This window comes from Phyllobates terribilis, unplaced genomic scaffold (genome assembly GCF_046119375.1).
Source record: "Phyllobates terribilis strain yellow unplaced genomic scaffold, ASM4611937v1 Scaffold_4__5_contigs__length_816908805, whole genome shotgun sequence".
Classification (NCBI taxonomy): Eukaryota; Metazoa; Chordata; class Amphibia; order Anura; family Dendrobatidae; genus Phyllobates; species Phyllobates terribilis.
In genome coordinates, this window is record NW_027362764.1 from 701,413,417 (window position 1) to 701,432,113 (window position 18,697).

Below are 18,697 nucleotides of genomic sequence, written 5' to 3' on the forward strand. Positions count from 1 at the left end.
TAAAGCTTTGTGGCTAATGCTGACACTAAATAATATATAATATCACATGTGGCATCATAAACTGAATGACTCCCTGCTAAGTGACTAGTGGACTTCCTGTGCCAGGAATATTGCCACGGCAGCTTCTGGTAAAGATTAGCCTCAGAAACCCAGAGGGGCACGCTTGGAAAGGCTGTGGACCCTGAAAGTGGTGCCACTTGTGTAACGGGTCCGGGAGGCGGAACCTCTGAGCTACTATACAAGGGGGCGGCCCTTGTAAGGGAGCGGGTGGCAGTCTCTGGGTGAACGGACAGGGAGTTACGGCAAGTGATCAGGGCAGTCTCTGGGTAAGGGGTAGGTACGACCTGTGATGGCAGAGCCTCCGGGTAGGCTAGCAGGCAGATGGTAGATGTGTGCTCCCAGGTGAGCAAGCGAGAGTCTCTGGAATAGCAGGTGGTCACGGCACGTGACGGCGGAACCTCCGGGCTGGCAGGCAGGTAGGTAACGGAGAAGCGCTCCCAGGTGAGCGGGCAAGAGTCTCTGGAATAGCTGGTGGTCACCGCACGTGACAACGGAACCTCCGGGCTGGCAAGCAGGCAGGTAACGGAGATGCGCTCCCAGGTGAGCGGGCAAGAGTCTCTGAGATAGCTGGTGGTCACAGCACGTGACAACGGAGCCTCCGGGCTGGCAAGCAGGCAGGTAGCGGAGAAGCGCTCCCAGGTGAGCGGGCAAGCTGGTCCATAGACAGACTGACCGGAGTTGTAAGGCAGACCGTCGGACCTCAGGCAAGCAGGCAGGTAGCTGATGTGCGCTCCCAGGTGAGCGGACAAGTTGGTCCTTAGACAGACTGACCGGAGTTGTAAGGCAGACCGTCGGACCTCAGGCAGGCAGGCAGGTAACAAGTATTCAGGCAGGAATCAGGCAGGTAACTAGCAGGAAACTGGCAGGAAACTGGCAGGTAACTGGCAGGTAACTGGCAACGGGACCTGAGGGCTGAAGCACAGGTGAGACACAGGTGCAAACAACATTGCTCGGGCACCTCCATTTTGGAGGAGGTGCCTTATATATGATGAAGTCCTCCGGCCATTGGCCGGGGACTCTTTAGGGCGGCGCGCGCGGCCCCTTTAAGAGGAGGGAAGCGCGCGCGCGCCCTAAGCACAGGGGCCGGGAAGGAGCGCGCGCTGAGAGCAGAGCAGGAGGAGGACGCCGGGACGGAGCGCACGCTGACAGCAGAGCAGGAGGAGGACGCCGGGACGGAGCGCGCGCTGACAGCAGAGCGGGGAGAGGACGCCGGGACGGAGCGCGCGCTGACAGCAGAGCGGGGAGAGGACGCCGGGACGGAGCGCGCGCTGACAGCAGAGCGGTGAGGGGAGCAGCGTCCCTGCCTAGCAGAGGGCAGGGACGCCAGCGCTACAGTACCCCCCCCTTTAGGCCCCCCCTTTTTTAGGCCAGACAGAAATTTAGCTAGGATGAGAGGGGCATGGATATTCTCCCGGGGCTCCCACGTTCTCTCCTCAGGACCAAACCCCCTCCAATCTACCAAGAAAAAGGTCTTTCCTCTTACCCTTTTGGTGGCAAGAATGTTCTCTACCTCAAACTCGTCCTCAGCAGAAACCGGAGCAAGAGGCGTACCTGTAGACTTAGAAAAAGAGTTAAGTACCACAGGTTTGAGGAGAGATACATGGAAGGAGTTAGGGATCCGTAAGTTGGCCGGGAGTTTCAATTTATAGGCCACCGGGTTGATCTGACTGATAACCTCCAGTGGGCCGATGAACCGAGGCCCCAACTTATAGGAAGGGATCTTGAGCCGGACATATTTGAACGAGAGCCAGACTTTATCCCCAGGACGGAATTGAGGAGGATCCAGACGTCCTTTGTCAGCGTGCCTTTTCATACGCTCGGATGACAGAAGGAGTGCGGACCGGGTACTCTCCCATATGGAGGAAGACTCGCTCTTGTGATTGTTGTACGAGAATTCGGCCCATGGCAGGAGATCCACCCAGTCAGAATGGTGAGCATTAACGAAGTGCCGGAGGTAACTGGTCAGGTTCTGATTGATCCGCTCCACTTGACCATTAGACTGTGGGTGGTAAGCGGAGGAGAAGTCCAGAGTGACGTCTAGCAATTTACAAGTGGCTCTCCAGAAACGAGAAGTGAACTGTACTCCTCGATCCGACACGATGTGACGGGGCAGGCCATGAAGACGGAAGATGTGGCGGATAAAGACTCTAGCCAGCTCGGGTGCAGACGGAAGACCTGGCAGGGGAATGAAGTGAGCCATCTTGGAAAAGCGGTCAGCGACCACCCAAATGACCGTACAACCGGCAGAGACGGGCAGATCAGTTACGAAGTCCATCGCTATATGCTGCCAGGGGGCAGCAGGTGCTGGCAGAGGAAGAAGGCGGCCGGCCGACAGGTGTCTCGGAACCTTGTTGCGGGCGCAGGACACACAGGCAGAAACAAAGTCCATAACATCCTTGTGCAGGTTAGGCCACCAGTAGTGCCGGGTAATAAGCTGGAGGGTCTTTTTCTGACCGGCGTGGCCAGCTAGTTTAGACGAATGACCCCAGTGTAGGATCCTCTCCCGATCAGGTACCGATACGAACGTCTTACCAGGAGGGAGACAATTTAGACTCACGGGGGCCACCTGCATTACTCTGGCGGGATCGATGGGGCAGTCACATGGTCTATGAGGTGGTAATGTCTCTGCCTCCTCCATATCAAAGACATCAGCACAAGACCAATAAGGAATCGGAAGTCCAGGTAGATTAGCTGGGATAGGAGAGGGACGGACGGAATGGACGGGAACCAGACAGGTTTTATGACAGTCTTGTCCCCAGCGAAGGACTTCTCCGGTTTGCCAGTCAAGCACGGGTGCATGTCTCTGGAGCCAAGGCAGACCTAGCAAGAGGGCGTGAGAGAGTCCAGGCAGAACGTGAAGGGAGATACTCTCTGAATGCAGCATACCCACTTGCAGAGTAATGGATTCGGTGATGAATTGGATGGGGCGAGATAAGAGGCCCCCATCCACGGCAACAACAGACAAGGGTACAGCCAGAGGTTTGGTGGGGATGCGGTATTTCTCCACCAGGGACAGTGAAATAAGATTTCCGGCTGCTCCAGAGTCAAGTTGGGCTAGTTCGGAATAACGATTCTCCCCGCAGATGATTGAGACAGACAGCAGCAGGGATGGAGAGGATTTATTTTTGTCTAGATCAAGTCCTCTGAGCGAACCTAGACACAGGCGTTCTCCCGACCTCTCCGGGCAGGCACGGATCCGATGCTCCTTACTGCCACAGTAGAAGCAGCTCCCCTCGGCACGGCGAAAGTCCTGACGGGATTTGACCATCTTGGTCTGGTCGACCTGCATAGGCTCAGGAGAGTGTACCTGGGGAGAAACGGAAGGAGTGACGGGTTTCAGAAAAGTAGGAACCAGACGTGGAAGCCCCTTTTCACGGGTGACCTCTTTGGCACGTTCCTGGAACCGTAGGTCAATCCGGGTGGCAAGAGTTATTAGGTCGTCGAGAGTGGTAGGAATGTCCCGACCAGCAAGTTCATCTTTAATACGGCCGGACAGACCCTCCCAGAAGACGGATACCAGAGCTTCGTTATCCCAGGCCAGCTCCGAGGCAAGGGTACGGAACCGTATGGCATATTGACCCACGGTGAGGCTTCCCTGACGGAGGCGTAGCAGAGATGATGCGGATGAGGTCCTCCTGTCGGGGTAAAAGAGAATATATATATTTGTAACTTTTATACTTTTGTAACTTTTATACGCTTTTTTGTTAATGTACTAACCACCATTTTGTGTCATATAACAATAAGCTTTCCTTGCTACGTAATACTCAAATCGAAACTTAAACTAAGACAGTTCCAGTGTTGCCAAGACTTATTTCAGAGAAACGAAACAAGATTATAAGCTGACGGCTGCAATATCTGCCCAGAGACTGAGATAAGGAGATGTGGACCAATCAGGAGTGGCCAGACATTGGACTTTCATGGCTTACCCCGCTCCGGACAACCTCTTTCCCCTCCCATTATGTAGTGTATTTAGATTTGTGCATGTAAAAAATAAATTCAGAACATTGCTGAGGACGTTGTCTGTAGTAGCCTTCTGAGCATGCTCTGAGTTTGAACCAGCTTGTTGTCTGACTCATTCTTTGAATGGTTGACCCATGCTCATAGTTTGAATTTGGAGTGACTGGAGGACGAGTGGAATGTCATCACGACCCCCACAAATGGCGCTCAACGTGCGGCGTGGCTAGCGGTACGCCGCCCTCCCGGACCCATATTGCTGACTTCCCTGGTGGTGACCGCGGTGGCTGAATTTGAGGCCTGATCAACCTCCATCGAACACGGTAAGTTGAGATGTATTTTATATGTCTCACTTGCCTGTGTGTCAGCCGCAGCGGTTCCTGTGGGATTGTCAGGTTGGATCTGGGTGGGTGACCGGTCGAGTGGTGAGACCTTGGGCGTCCCGCACCACGTCCTGAACCAGCAAGTGTTAAAACGAGTGACGTCGCATGCCTGCGCGTGCTCGTGTGCACACCAGCTCCTCCTCCCCCGGTCACTGTACTTTTCTTAGATAGCTGCCTCCCGTAACTGATAGTCGAAGTTTCAAAGCATTCCTGAATTGTAGTGTAAAGGAGGTGTTGTGCTGTCAGAATCTGTGACGAATTGAGGAGTACTCTTCGTCTAACACAGAGACTGCTGTAAAGTCAAGGTTAGGAAACAGTGTATTGAGGAGTACTCTACACTGACGGGTGGTGCCGTAGTAGGAAGGAAGACGAATTGAGGTGTACTCTTCGTCTTATACAGAGAAACCTCATAAGGAGGGGTTCTGCTGTAAGGGTCTGTGACGAATTGAGGTGTACTCTTCGTCTTATACAGAGAAACCTCATAAGGAGGGGTTCTGCTGTCAGTCAGGGTGCCGTGGTGAGTCGTACTGTAAAGTCGCCATTCAAGGTTAGGGAAGGGACGGATCGAGGTGTACTCTCTGTCTTATCAGTGTATTGAGGAGTACTCTACGCTGAGGAGTGGCGACCTGTCGGCTGCACCAGTGATCTGAGTCGCGACAGATCATTGCATTCTATAAGAAAATGTTGTGTATATTTAAATTTGAAAGATCTCGTAAGTTGTGGAATGCTGCTGTAGGAGTTAAGCCAATTAGTGGAGTTACGGGAAGGCAAGAAGGCAAGAAGAATGTTAGGAATTTGTATAACATGATAAGCTTATCCAGTACAGGCAGGCTTTAGTTTTCAGTGTAGAAAGAATGTGTGATACAGAAGTTGGGAAAGTTGGGTGAGGATTTTTGCACCAGACTCAAGCACATCTTAGAGTAGATGGTGCAGGGGGGAACAGAGAATGCCGAGCCTTTGTTCGGATACATGAAAGCTGCAGAATGTGATTTGTTATGTGACCCTAAATTGGCCGTAACCCCGTTGATGCCTGTTACTACACCTTTTTCCTGCCTCCAAGAACAATCCCACTTCCACTCTAACTCCTCCCTCCCACGGCCATCTTGCTACACCTCTTACTTGTTGTGAGAAGCCCGGAAAGCCCCAATCCGGCCTATATCCACTACTAGATCCGTCCGGTGCATATTACCAGCCACCAGCACAGGTGGAAAAGCCCGCAGTCCCAGAGCACCCATCTGAAACTAATGTGACACCCTCTGCTCCAGTCCACGATGCTGGGACGCTTCCCCTGTTTCCTATGGGAGTCACCCACAACCCTGGGGATATCCTCCTCAACTCCCCAGAATTTCAGGCCAGACTGCTCTCCCTCCGCCAACATACTGTTACTCAAGACGATACGGAGCCAGATGAGGGATGGGCTCAAGATACTCCAGCCCCCCCCCCCTCCTTTACCCCATACGTCTCCTATGGCATCCTCCACCCCATATCCATTACCCGTACTCCGGCCCTTGCTCCAAGCAACTGCTGAAAGAGCACCACCCCTCAGCCCCTCAGAAGTCTGGGACCCCTGCTGCTCCCGTAATCTAGTAGACCCATCAGGACGCCCTGTCACTCTGTCAATAGGCTATGGTGACATCCTTACACATCGGGTGGGGGCCATAGTCAACCCTGCAAACACCTGTATGAGCCATGTTGGAGGATTGGCTCGCAAAATTTCCCTTGCTGTTGGTTCTACTCTGGCTGCAGAATGCCAGGCTCACTTAGCCGAAAACGGAGAGCTTTCAAAAGGCCATGGTTTCCACAAAAGCAGGACCCCTTAGTACGTATGAATCCGGCCTAGAATACATGAAACAGTTAAAAGCCTGGACTCAGGATCGCTTGTCAGATCAAGCTGGGTCTGTACAAGATGTTCAACAAAACCCTGATGAATCTGTGGAAAAATATGCTGCAAGACTCAGCATGCATTTTGAGGATCTCGGATACAGTCTTCACGTCAGGACGCAGGCCGCCCTGTTGGTTCAGGCCCTAGTAGATGGCCTACAAGACGCTCTCAGAGATGAAGTCCTGAGAGTACGGCCCGAGATTCGTTCTTCTTCTTTCAACGACGCGGTGGACATCGTTAAAGCTTTCCAAAAATCAATGCTAAAAATGGAAAAAGATACTAAGCCAAAGAAGAAAGCCGCACCTGCCATGCTATATCAAGCTCAAGAAAGCTACCCACCCCCTGGCAACCAACATGGAATCAAGTGGGTAATGGTTAAAGGCACAGGTGATGATACTCCTCCCACATATAGAAAACAAGACAGAAGAGATGACAAGGGATCATCTAGAAACAGAAGACAATCTCGTGATTCTGAAGGATGAATGTTATGTTGGGAGTGTGGTAGCCTTGACCACATCCTCAGAGACTGTCACTTTACAGGTGGACCATCAACCACTGGAGTTACAGGTGGACACTGGGGCGGCCACATCTGTCATTTCCTCTGCACAGCTCCCTCCTTCTGTATCCCTATCACCGGATACCCTCACCTGTGTTGGGGTAGAAGGCCAACATATTTCTTCTCCACTCACAGTCCCTGTGTCTGCAGGACCGTTCACCAGAGTACTCACAAGATTCTTGGTCTCTGAAACTTGCCCTGTCAACCTGTTGGGAGCCGATCTCTTAGAGCGGATGAAGGCAACAATTACCTTCGGAAACCATGGTATGGAGCTTCTTTTGCGGGACCCTCATTCCAAACAAGGGACTGAAGACCGCGGTGTTCTTAAAGCCTTCCCTCTCATGATGATGACCATACAACCTCACAGTTCCCTCACTCTCTGTGGTCCAGCGGGCCAGAGGACGTTGGCCTCCTGCAGGTTCCCCCGGTCCAGGTACACCTCAAGCCTGGACACAGGTACCCACGGTTGCCACAATACCCCCTCAAGGCTGCACAAGAACAAAGCTTGAGTACCCAAGTCGCTTCCCTCCTGGAATCAGGAGTCCTTGTCAGATGTGTATCTCCATGCAATACACCCCTCTTTCCTGTAAAAAGGAAAACCGCTCCGGGAGAGCCTCCAAGATACCGGTTGGTTCAGGATCTCAGAGCCGTCAATGCAGCTACCATTTTAGAAACTCCAGTGGTACCCAACCCAAACACCCTCTTGTCTCAGCTGCCTCCAACGGCCACTTTGTTTACGGTGTTAGATCTGGCCAACGCCTTTTTCAGTATACCCTTACATGAAGATTCGTGGTTTCTTTCTGCCTTCACCTTTCAAGGAGCACAGCTTACATGGACCAGGACTCCGCAAAGAGCCCAGAACTCTCCTAACCAATTCACTCATTCTATGAAGTCTATTCTGGAGCCATGGGTTCAAGAGAACCCTCAGGTCACCCTTCTACAGTATGTGGATGATCTTTTACTCTGTGGCACTGAAGAAAATTTGCCAGAGATGTCAGTATCCCTTCTCTGGTTTCTTCACTCAGCTAACTGTAAAGTCTCGAAAGGCGAAGTCCAATGGTGTCTGCCCAAGGTCATTTTCCTCGGACATTGTATATCACAAGGTGCTAGACATCTGACTGAAGAAAGAAAACAAGCCATCATGGATATCACCTTCCCAACCACCTACTCCGCTATGCAGACTTTCCTTGGCCTCATCACTTACTGCAGGCAATGGATCCCTGATGCCTCAAAGCTCATGCAACCTCTGTACGACTGTCTCAAGAATGAAGGCTCAGTTTGGCTTCATGCTGAAGATCCACGTGTTTCTCATCAACACAGACTATGTTTTGACCGTCTTAAACAGGCTGTTGTCTCTGCCCCGGCCTTGGGCTTACCAGACTATACTCAGCCATTTCACCTTTTTGTCTCGGAATCGGAAGGTCATGCCTCTGGAGTTCTAGCACAACGCTATGATCATAAGTATCGGCCTTTGGGCTACTACTCAGCCCGCCTGGACCCTGTCGCCCGAACTGCCTCCACGTGCCTTAAGACGTTCCACGCTGCTCACATCCTCCTTGACAAGTCAGCTGACCAGATGTCTGACTATCAATCCTGCCACTTTGCTTCCACCTTCTAGGGGGGAAGGTGAGGAGGGTGAAGGTCCATTGGTAGAACCTCATGATTGTATAAAAATTTTGCAGGAAGAGACTTCTGCTCCAGAGAATATGGTGGCACATCCGCTCGCAGACCCTCAAGGGAAGTTCCACACGGGATATTCTGTCACAACGGACCTAACAGTCCTCAAGGCTGAAGCTCTACCACCATACATGTCTGCACAAGAAGCTGAACTTGTGGCTCTCACAGAGGCCTGCCACCTGGCAGCAGGAACAAAGGCGAATATGTATATACCGATTCCAGGTATGGACATGGAATTTGTAATGATTCTGGACTCTTGTGGAAGTCTAGAGGATTCATCACAGCTGCAGGTACACCAGTGAAACATGTCTCATGGATTAAGGCCCTAATGAAGGCCCTGGAACTACCCATTCAGGTTGCTGTTATCAAGGTCAAGGCTCATGGAAGACTAGAATCCAGAGAAGCCAGGGGCAACCACCTAGCTGACCAAGCAGCCAAGACTGCAGCAGTGGAGAATGTGTCATCAAAGTGGCAGGAAAAGGAAGAAGAGATGGGAGAGACTCTGCAAACCGTAGCTGTGGCGCTCACTAGAGCAAGAGCCAAGGAACAGCCGGCGGAAGACCATACAAGTCCAGCGGAGACACGAGTGGAATCCAGGGGGGTCAGGATGCCTAAAGAAAAATTCTGTGAGGAACAAAGGAAGACCCCCCACTGAAGAAGTCAAGCAATGGAAAGCGGCAGGAGCTGTGCTGGCAGGTTGCAAAGATTCAAAGGTCAACTCGACTCTTTACCAAGTGGATGGGAAGCCTTGCTTGCCTAGACGCATGTACTCAGCTGTGGCAGCATGGGCTCACGGGCCTACACACAGAGGAAAGAATCAAGCTTTGGCATGTATCAAGAAACTGTACTTTGCACCCGGAATCTCTTCCACTGTGACTGCGTACTCAAAATCCTGCTCTGTCTGCGCTACCTGCAACCCAACGTGTATGGCACGGGTCCCTTTTCAACATCTGGCTAAACCAGACTACCCTTGGCAGAGAATACAAGTCGACCATATCCAAATGCCTAAAGCAGGAAAATAGGAGTACGTTTTGGTAGCCGTGGATATGTTCTCAGCCTGGCCCGAGGCCTACCCGGTTGTCAACATGACTGCTAAAGTCACAGCCAAGAAACTGATCACCGAAATTGCCTGCAGATTTGGAGTTTCCCCAAGTCATAGAATCGGATCAAGGACCAGCTTTCACAGCAAATATCTACGAAGAACTCTGGAACATGTTGGGAACAGATTTGGGCCTCCACACTCCATACCATCCTGCCAGTTCAGGAAAAGTGGAGAGAATGAATTCCACACTCAAGACCCAGCTCTTGAAAATGACCAAAGATCATCCCCTCCCCTGGCCCGACCTACTCCCCATAGTATTGTATCATATCACACACACTCCTCAGGCCAAACATGGGCTGACTCCCTATAAAATTTTGTTTGGGACCCCACCCAAGATAGGAGAGATTAGGCCCCAAGAGTTGTCTGAAACACATGATAGAGTGGTAAAATTTGTGATTGCCTTGTCTAGAGAATTGACTAACACCCGCTCTCCAGTATCTGCTTCTCTCCCAGAATCTACAGGTGATGCAGTACATGATTTCATCCCAGGCGATCTAGTGTATGTGAAGAAGTTTGTCCGGAAAGACTGCCTCCAGCCGCGGTTCGAGGGACCGTACACTGTGCTTCTCACCACCCCGACGGCTCTGAAGCTTGAGGGCAAGAGCACCTGGATTCACGCCTCCCACTGCACGAGAGACAGAACGAGTCTATAAAAGATGACTACCTTCTTCTATATCCTTTCCATATGCTTACTGTCTGTCCCAGGGTGGACAGCTACCACACAGGGGTAGATACCTCCTTCTTCTCAGGTTGGTTGGGAGGGCTCAAGGGATTCCTCCAACAAGTTTGTCTAGTAATGGGAGGCCTACTAGTATTGGGCCTGGTGGTCCTGTGCTGCATAGTCCCCTTATATAGAGAAATATACTCCTTTGAACAAGCCTGACCAGACCCCCCCCATGATAAAGTCCAATTGAAAGATTCAGTTTAGGATCAGTTGGGAGAACTCCATGTGTCATTCAGGATAGGGCTCGATTGTCTGGGGGCGTCCCATAAGGGGGCAGCTTCTAAGATGATTGGGTGAAGAAATCCACCTCCCCTCTCCCCACACATGGACAGTCTCAAAGGCCCCGAAGCAAAGGAAAGCTTAGTGTTTAGGGGGGAATGTCGGGGTAAAAGAGAATATATATATTTGTAACTTTTATACTTTTGTAACTTTTATACGCTTTTTTGCTAATGTACTAACCACCATTTTGTGTCATATAACAATAAGCTTTCCTTGCTACGTAATACTCAAATCGAAACTTAAACTAAGACAGTTCCAGTGTTGCCAAGACTTATTTCAGAGAAACGAAACAAGATTATAAGCTGACGGCTGCAATATCTGCCCAGAGACTGAGATAAGGAGATGTGGACCAATCAGGAGTGGCCAGACATTGGACTTTCATGGCTTACCCCGCTCCGGACAACCTCTTTCCCCTCCCATTATGTAGTGTATTTAGATTTGTGCATGTAAAAAATAAATTCAGAACATTGCTGAGGACGTTGTCTGTAGTAGCCTTCTGAGCATGCTCTGAGTTTGAACCAGCTTGTTGTCTGACTCATTCTTTGAATGGTTGACCCATGCTCATAGTTTGAATTTGGAGTGACTGGAGGACGAGTGGAATGTCATCACGACCCCCACACTCCGTCCGGGTTCGTCGAAGGCTTTCCGGAAAGCCGTGAGAAAGGCAGGCAAGTCGGACACCAGGGGGTCTCCTCTCTCCCATAGAGGATTTAGCCAGGCCAGAGCCTCCCCGGTGAGATGGGACATGATGAATGCAATTTTGGCTCGGTCGGAGTTAAACTGGTGGGACAATAGTTCAAAATGCAGGGTGCACTGATTTATGAAGCCCCGAGCCAGGACGGAGTCGCCTCCGAAGCGAGGAGGTGCAGAGAGCCGGGGTCCGGAAAAGGATACCATGGTACTGGCCGTAGTTGCAGGATCAGACAGGGTGTTCAGGCGAGTATTAACATTCCGCAGATGACCCAGGATGGCCTCCTGTTGGGACTTCTGACGGGACAGTTCAAGACAGAGGTCCGAGAGCGAGGGAGCTTGGGTGCCACCGGGTTCCATGGCCCGAGCAAACTGTAACGGGTCCGGGAGGCGGAACCTCTGAGCTACTATACAAGGGGGCGGCCCTTGTAAGGGAGCGGGTGGCAGTCTCTGGGTGAACGGACAGGGAGTTACGGCAAGTGATCAGGGCAGTCTCTGGGTAAGGGGTAGGTACGACCTGTGATGGCAGAGCCTCCGGGTAGGCTAGCAGGCAGATGGTAGATGTGTGCTCCCAGGTGAGCAAGCGAGAGTCTCTGGAATAGCAGGTGGTCACGGCACGTGACGGCGGAACCTCCGGGCTGGCAGGCAGGTAGGTAACGGAGAAGCGCTCCCAGGTGAGCGGGCAAGAGTCTCTGGAATAGCTGGTGGTCACCGCACGTGACAACGGAACCTCCGGGCTGGCAAGCAGGCAGGTAACGGAGATGCGCTCCCAGGTGAGCGGGCAAGAGTCTCTGAGATAGCTGGTGGTCACAGCACGTGACAACGGAGCCTCCGGGCTGGCAAGCAGGCAGGTAGCGGAGAAGCGCTCCCAGGTGAGCGGGCAAGCTGGTCCATAGACAGACTGACCGGAGTTGTAAGGCAGACCGTCGGACCTCAGGCAAGCAGGCAGGTAGCTGATGTGCGCTCCCAGGTGAGCGGACAAGTTGGTCCTTAGACAGACTGACCGGAGTTGTAAGGCAGACCGTCGGACCTCAGGCAGGCAGGCAGGTAACAAGTATTCAGGCAGGAATCAGGCAGGTAACTAGCAGGAAACTGGCAGGAAACTGGCAGGTAACTGGCAGGTAACTGGCAACGGGACCTGAGGGCTGAAGCACAGGTGAGACACAGGTGCAAACAACATTGCTCGGGCACCTCCATTTTGGAGGAGGTGCCTTATATATGATGAAGTCCTCCGGCCATTGGCCGGGGACTCTTTAGGGCGGCGCGCGCGGCCCCTTTAAGAGGAGGGAAGCGCGCGCGCGCCCTAAGCACAGGGGCCGGGAAGGAGCGCGCGCTGAGAGCAGAGCAGGAGGAGGACGCCGGGACGGAGCGCGCGCTGACAGCAGAGCAGGAGGAGGACGCCGGGACGGAGCGCGCGCTGACAGCAGAGCGGGGAGAGGACGCCGGGACGGAGCGCGCGCTGACAGCAGAGCGGGGAGAGGACGCCGGGACGGAGCGCGCGCTGACAGCAGAGCGGTGAGGGGAGCAGCGTCCCTGCCTAGCAGAGGGCAGGGACGCCAGCGCTACAACTTGTAATTAAAAAAATCTGTTGAATTGCAAAATCTGTGTCCTACTGGGGCAATGCATAAATGTCTCACCATAGTTTATTTATACCCAAAAAATTATATGTAACAATAATAAAATGTTATGCTAGTACCAGCTAAAACTGATTCACTCCACAGAGCAACATATAACTAGAAAAGGGTAATACATTATTCATATGGCGCTGGCTTTTGACATTTAATCTAAATCATGGACCACTACTTCTCAACATTGATTTTCTTAAGTAGAAATTATAAGAAAACTATGGTACAGTTGACGCGCCCCCAGGGCCGTGGGGTACTCGGCAGCCGGGCCTCTGGCTGCTTGCAGGGGATATCACGGTGGCTGGCCCAGTCCGTGACCCAGGGCGGTCAGTGAAAAAGGGGATTACTTATAGGGAATTTGTCGTGACGCCACCTGTGGTGTCTGGTGAGGATCACCAGCGCTGCAACAGTCCTCTGAGGCAGATGTTAGGGCAGCAAATGATGGGACAGCTCTCCACAGGTGGAGCAGGCCTCAGGGCAGTGTAAGGAAAGATGGAGGAGGTGCGCTGGGCTTTGTAGTGCAGGGAGGGAAAAGGTATCGGCGAAATGAAGGAGCAGAGGCAGTTCAGTGCAGTCATCTGAGTTTACTCACAGTTCGGTTCAAGTCCCTCAGGTGCACAGTACTGGTGCAATCCTCCCGCGTTGCACTGCATTCACCGGGCAGGGGTTCGGTCCTTCCTCAGGCAGCTCGGGCGTACCTGGCGGAACCCCACTTTCCTATGTACCTTCCTAGACCGACTTCATGCTGGGTCTTTACTCCCTCCTGCCCTGCGCTTCTCACTGTGGATCCTATTCAGGTGCTGCGAGGTCCCCCCTGTCCGTCGGAGTTGCTCAGACCTGCTCGACCTTACTTTTGGATTGAAGTGAGAATTTGGCTCCTGCTATAAAAGTCAGAAGCCTCCGGTTTTTCCAGCCGAGGCTTGAAGCTGCATGACTGGGCCAGGGGCCGGTCCCCTTCTTGCGGCCTAGATCCTCCTGACACCTGGCAGGTTCGGGGTGTAGGGGTGCTGCCTGTGTGGCACCCCATGGGTCCGGCTGCCACAGTGGCTTTGCCTCCATCAAAAGAGGTAATGCCATGCCTGGAAGCAAGCAGGGATCCCCTAGTCAGGGATACTAAACATGCAACACTTTCCTGGCTCCAGACCAGCAAGGGGAGTCCCCTCCCCTTAGCAACTGGTATCTGGGGGCGGGGTTAGTTAGTCTTAGTGTCAGGAGTTGAGTTTAGGACGTCGAGGAGACAAGAGCTAGGGACTGGAGCTGAGGTAGCTCGTCCTAGCCAGAGAACACAGAGGACCGGACACCGGAGTCCGAGGCTGTGGGGCACTGAAGGCCCAGCAGCAGATACCGTAGGGCAGGAGATTGCAGGTCTCCTGGCCCCATCAGACGCCCGGAGGCTCAGCAGCACAGAGGGACCAGCACCGCTACGTGGGAGCAAAGCATGAGTAAGGCCCGAGCTGCAAGCCATACGGGTGAGCACAGAACGTTACACTCAGGGACGTGGGCTATAGCACAGCTACAAGCAGCAAAGCCAAAGAGTATAGCAAGAAGGGGAGGCCTACAACTTCACCTGGCAAGGAGGACTCTATGTTTGCTTCCAGGCTGACCGGACTCTTACCTCCAGCCAGTACCCCAATCCAGGCTTGCCTAATTGTCATCAGTAAAGACCCTGGGACTGCACCACCTTGTCTCTGTGTTTCTTGCTGCGCCATCACTCCCTGCACTACAACGCCCAGCACAACCTGCAACATCTTTTACACTGCCCTGGAGCTGGCTCTTCCTGTGGAGAGCCACACCATCCATGCTGCAGTAACATCAGCTTCAGAGGACTGCTCCGCAGCGGCGGCCCCTTTAGCCGCATTCCACAGGTGGCGTAGTCGGACTCTTTAATAAAACCTATACATATAATTTCCCTTGGATTGACCGCCCTGGGTCATGGACCGGGTCACCGCCACTGTGACTACAACCCCCAGCATCTACCGGCCCGGCACCGGGTACCCCACGGCCCAAGGGGGCGCGTCACCTGCACTCGCCGTACCCCCTAGGATCCCATCTTTAGAATGGAGCTTCCTCCCTGCTCCCCTCCTGGGCCTCTGAGGCTAGGCCCTGCTTGGGGAGCAGAGCTCTGACTGAGACTATGCTCCCTGACTGTCTTCACTCTCTGTTCTCCACTGCCACCCTAAGATGGCTTCCCTTTATATCTTTACTGTATGAGTGCTCCCATGAACTACTTCCTCCACCCACACCTACTACTGGTTCCCCCTAACTTTGGGTTCCCCCCACCCCAGCCAGGGTCAGAGCTCAGCAGAAAACTACATTGCGTCTTGCTCCTCCTGCTGGCCTGCGGTAGTGTAGTGTTGGATGTAGGTGTTGGGGTTCCGTGCAGCACTCCCATCTTACCTGAGTGAAGGGAGGCGCCACACCTCTGAGTGAGGTGCAGTACCTCTGTGGCGACTGAACCCTCAGGGGCGCCACACAGTTAGCTCAGCTCCACCACACACATATATAGGAACATTCACAAATATAGTGCAATGCCCTCATTGGATCTTCAAATGGAGAATTTTTAAAGGGAATCTGTCACCACCTGGGACCTATCAGACCTCTAATATGGGCATACAGGTGACAGACTCAGATGTTGCTGCCGCATTATATAACACCACAACAACTGCAGCTCACAAAAAAAGGAAAAGGTCCCACTCCAATGAGCACTTCATCGCATTCAAACAGTCCCTCACTACCTTCAAGTCCACACTCACTACAGCAAAACAAGCATACCGTATTTTTCGGACTATAAGACGCACCGGACCATAAGATGCACCCCAAATTTTGGGGTGGAAAATAGGGAAAAAATATTTTTTATAACATGGGGTCCGTATTATAGTCTGATTAGGTATCTTACCTTAGGGGTGGTGGAGCAGGAGGCAGGGTCCTTCAGGAAACCGGACCGGCGGAAGTGGAGGAATGCTGCGGATCCTGGATACATGAAGCCGGTGCTCCAGCAGCTGTGAGTTGCGGTGATGGTGGAGCAGGATCGCAGGTCCCTCTATTCCCTGCCTCAGGAACCCGGCGGCAGCAGAAGAGGTGAGATGCCGGTGTCTGGTTGGGGCCTGTGGACTGGCCTGGGGTCTGTGGACTGGCCTGGGATCTGGGTCCTGTGGACTGGCCTGTGGTCTGGGTCCTGTGGACTGGCCTGGGGTCTGTGGACTGGCCTGGGGTCTGTGGACTGGTCTGGGGTCTGGGTCCTGTGGACTGGCCTGGGGCCTGTGGACTGACCTGGGGCCTGTGGACTGACCTGGGGTCTGGGGCCAGTGGACTGACCTGGGGTCTGGGGCCTGTGGACTGACCTGGGGTCTGGGGCCTGTGGACTGGTCTGGGGCCTGTGGACTGGCCTGTGGACTTGCCTGGGGCCTGGACCTGTGAGCGGCATCCGGCAGTGAAGCAGAGGAGCCGGAGCTGGGGCCTGTGCCGGGCTGTGAGTGGCGTCCGGCGGTGAGGCAGAGGAGCCGGGGCCTGTGCCGGGCTGTGAGTGGTTTCCAGCGATGTGGCAGAGCAGCGTGTGTAGCTTCCTGAGGCTGTGATCTACAGAAAAATGGCCGCCGGAGCTCCGGGTCGGCGCAAATTTTGGGGAAAAAAAGTGCGTCTTATGGTCCGAAAAATACAGTACTTCTCATCTCTCATATCCTCCCTCTCTCACAACCCCAAACAACTATTCAACACCTTCAATTCTCTCCTCCGCCCCCCAGCGCCTCCTCCTTCTCCTCTCATCTCAGCCGAAGACTTTGCTTCATTCTTCAAGCAGAAGATTGACACCATAAGAAAAAGTTTTTGCCTAAAGTCCCCCCAACCCCTCCTCACACCTACTCAATCCTCCTCCTCCAAAACCAGCTTCTCCACCATTACGGAAGATCAACTTTCCTCTTTACTCTCCAAATCACACCTCACCACCTGTAAACTTGACCCAATCCCATCCTCATCTCCAACCTTACCACTATCTTCATCCCAACCCTAACCCACCTTTTCAACCTGTCACTAACAACTGGTGTCTTCCCCTCAAGCTTCAAACATGCCTTGATCACACCCATCCTCAAAAAGCCTTCCCTTGACCCATCCTCTCTGACTAGCTATCGCCCCACATCACTTCTCCCCTATGCCTCAAAACTACTGGAACAACATGTCCACTTTGAACTGTCCTCCCACCTCTCCTCCTGCTCTCTCTTTGACCGCCTCCAATCTGGCTTCTGACTGCACCATTCTACTGAAACTGCCCTGACTAAAGTCACCAACGACCTACTAACCACCAAATCCAAGCGACACTACTCTGTTCTCCTTCTCCTAGACCTGTCATCTGCCTTCGACACAGTGGACTATTCCCTCTTACTACAGACTCTCTCATCTTTCAGCATCACAGACTTGGCTCTATTTTGGATCTCTTCATACCTAACAGACAGGACATTCAATGTCTTCCACTCACACACCACCTCATTATCTCGCCCCCTATCTGTCGGTGTCCCCCAAGGTTCAGTCCTAGGACCCCTGCTCTTCTCCATCTACACCTTTGGCTTGGGACAGCTCTTGGAGTCTCATGGCTTTGAGTATCACCTCTATGCTGATGACACACAGATCTACCTCTCCGGACCCGACATCTCCTCCCTACTAACCGAAATCCCACAATGTCTGTCTGCTATTTCATCCTTCTTCTCTGCTAGATTTCTAAAACTTAACATGGACAAAACAGAATTCATCATCTTTCCACCATCTCATTCATCCCCCCCACCCGACCTATCTATCAACGTCAATGGCTGTTCACTCTCCCCAGTCCCTCAGGCTCACTGCCTTGTGGTAACCCTGGACTCTGATCTCTCCTTCAAACCACATATCCAAACCCTTTCCACATCCTGCCAACTCCAACTCAAAAATATCTCCCAGATCCGCACATTCCTCATCCACGAATCTGCAAAAACACTAGTGCACTCCCTCATCATCTCCCGCCTCGACCACTGCAACCTCCTGATCTGTGGCCTCCCTTCTAACGCTCTTGCGCCCCTCCAATCTATCCTAAACTCTGCTGCCCGACTAATCCACCTGTCCCCCCGCTATTCCCCAGCCTCTCCTCTCTGACAATCCCTTCACTGGCTCCCCATTGCCCAGAGACTTCAGTTCAAAACCCTGACCATGGCATACAAAGATATCCACAACCTGTCTCCTCCATATATCAAAATAAAAAAATCAAGAAAATCACATTGTATAAATTAGATTTTTTTTTTTGCATTTTCCAGTGAGAAATATGTATTTGATCCCTCTGACAAACAAAAGTTAATACTTGTTGGCAAAACCCTTGTTGGCAAGCACAGCACTCAGATGTTGTTTGTAGTTGATGATGAGGTTTGCACACATGTCAGGAGGAGGAATTTTGGTCCACTCCTCTTTGCAGATCATCTGTAAAAGATTTTGAGGCTGTTGCTTGGCAACTCAGAGCTTCAACTCCCTCCATAAGATTTCTATGGGATTAAGGTCTGGAGACTGGCTAGGCCACTCCATGACCTTACTGTGCTTCTTTTTGGGCCACTCCTTTGTTGCCTTGGCTGTATGCTTTGGGTCATTGGCTTGCTGGAAGACCCAGCCACGACCCATCTTCAATGCTCTTACTGAGAGAAGGAGGTTGTTGGCCAAAATCTCGCGATACATGACCCCATCATCTTCCTTTCAGTACGGTACAGTCGTCTTGTTCCCTTTGCAGAAAAGCACCCCCAAAGTATAATGTTTCCCCC